The sequence below is a fragment of the Dermacentor variabilis genome, chromosome 3 (genome assembly GCF_050947875.1).
Source record: "Dermacentor variabilis isolate Ectoservices chromosome 3, ASM5094787v1, whole genome shotgun sequence".
In the NCBI taxonomy this organism is placed as follows: Eukaryota; Metazoa; Arthropoda; class Arachnida; order Ixodida; family Ixodidae; genus Dermacentor; species Dermacentor variabilis.
Genome location: NC_134570.1, coordinates 99,149,022 through 99,151,099, shown reverse-complemented (window position 1 = coordinate 99,151,099; position 2,078 = coordinate 99,149,022). Strand labels below are relative to the sequence as shown.

The following is a 2,078-nucleotide window of genomic DNA, read 5'->3' as shown; positions in this document are numbered from 1 at the left end:
TGTGCACTAGATCTCTGAAAGAAGGTTAGTTACTTGAAGACTGGAGGATGTCCAGAATTAAACCTTTACACAAAAGAGGTGACAGAACACCATTTGAATATTGCCGACCAATTTCACTAACCTCGACAGGCTGCAAAAGTTTAGATCACGTATTCTATAAACACAAATGCGCAGCATTGGTTTCGACATGGATATTCAGCTAGCACACTACTGGTTCAAACCATTCAACATTTTGCTACAGCATTAAGAGAAGGAAAACAGGCAGATGTCATCTTTATGGACTTTCAGAAGGCTTTTGATAAATATTCTCAAGAAATTCCTTCATAAATTGGAATATATTCTAAAAATGGGAAATTGCTGTCATGGGTACGAGCCAACCTTTAAAATGGACAACAAATTGTTTCCTTAAATGAAACTAGTTCTGGAATATCCCCGTTTATTCTGGCGTCCCTCCATCCTCCGACAGCTTTTGTTTCTGTTGCTTATCAATGATATTGTCGGCGATCTTTCTATAAATGTGAAGTTGTGTGCTGACGACTGCGTATTGTGCACGGAAATATCTTCAGATAGGGATCAGATTAGCATGAATAACCAATTTGGCGACGTCATTGCTTGATGCCAGGATCGAAACATAAAAATTGAATCCACGGAACAGTCTATAACCATAAATACATAACTAGAAACAAAAAAAAGATTGATTGCCGACGATTACGATACTCTGTAATGCGAAATTTGACCGCAGCTGTGTGCGTTTTCATTTAGCGATATAAAATTGGCTGGCGCGGACGATCTGCCTCGTGCGGCACGTTGCAAATGGAGCCAAGTGCGGTTCGACTGCCTCGCTAATCTGGTGACTGCTGGAGGCAGAGCGTGGGTGACGCGTGGGTGCGACTCACGGCAGCCGCCGCCGATAAATCTACCAGACCACGTGAGCTACACTGGCCCCATCTCGTAGTCAGGTCTGGGACACCCTGTATTCATACAGGGTGTCCCAGCTCTAATTTTATCCAGAGTTTAAAAGTATGCGAATCCCACGTAGCTAGACAGAACCGAGGTAATGTTGTTTGCCGTCGGTCGGAGATAGATTATTTTTTTCGTTCGGCCAAATTATATAGTTATTATTAATTAATTGATCAGCTTCTCAAATATTATAATTAGACGACAAGTGTCAAAGAGAAAATTATAGAGCGACATGAAAGACTCTCGATACAGCTTTCTGTAGAGACCCTGAGTCTATAGTGAGCTTATCTTTCTAATCAGCCACCGGTGTTCAAGCAAAAGAAAATGACAGCTATACGATATTCGCTCCGTCAACCGAGTTTTTCGCGTTCACCGGTTATGCTTTCCCTCGAGCGTTCGGCGCTTCACACACAGGAACTCTTCCGTCGGCCAATTTTCCGCGGCACAGAAACATTACGGGTAATAATTTCCTAAAATTATCCGTACTTTTACTAAATCTCCAAATTTCTAATTATAACGGAAATAGTTTAAATGCTCGCAATATTTCTACTCGTGAAATTGTGTGGAACCTTTTGCATTAATATTACAAGTTTCCCTTCGCTTTCTATGTAGTCCTTATTATTTCTCTTACATCCACTTTCCTTAAAGCATTTATCCTCCGGTTTCCTACTTCACCGCCTGTTTCTTGTCCAATCCTCCGTAGTGGGTCAGCGTCATTAATTCGAAGAAACCGAGCATTCAGTGAAGAGAAACAAGAGGCACGGCTGGCGTCTGCGAAATACATATGTTATCTAAAAAAAAAACATTTAGAGGTGATCCTTGTTGATGTAAATGGTATTCAGAATCGCTAATACCGTAAACACCAGTGCAGACGTAGCGTAAGATATCAAGGAAAAACTCGGCGAAAAAGAAGAAGCAGGCAGAAAAGGGAAAAATAAAGAATGCTGCATTGAAAAAAAAAAAGTATAGGTCTCACCGAGATTTGAACTCGGATCGCTGGATTCAGAGTCCAGAGTGCTAACCATTACACCATGAGACCAATACTCTTCCGACGCCGGGAATCGAACCCGGGCCTTCTGGGTGAAAGCCAGATATCCTAGCCACTAGACCACGCCGGA

The 2,078-nt window shown here is 42.0% G+C and overlaps 2 non-coding genes across 2 annotated transcripts; both read right to left on the bottom strand.

Annotated features, from left to right (window-relative positions):
* Positions 1 to 1,927: 1,927 nt before the first annotated feature.
* On the bottom strand, positions 1,928 to 1,999 carry TRNAQ-CUG (transfer RNA glutamine (anticodon CUG)). Its single transcript has one exon. It is a non-coding gene; the product is annotated as a tRNA-Gln (tRNA).
* A 7-nt stretch (positions 2,000 to 2,006) lies between these two features.
* On the bottom strand, positions 2,007 to 2,078 carry TRNAE-UUC (transfer RNA glutamic acid (anticodon UUC)). Its single transcript has one exon. It is a non-coding gene; the product is annotated as a tRNA-Glu (tRNA).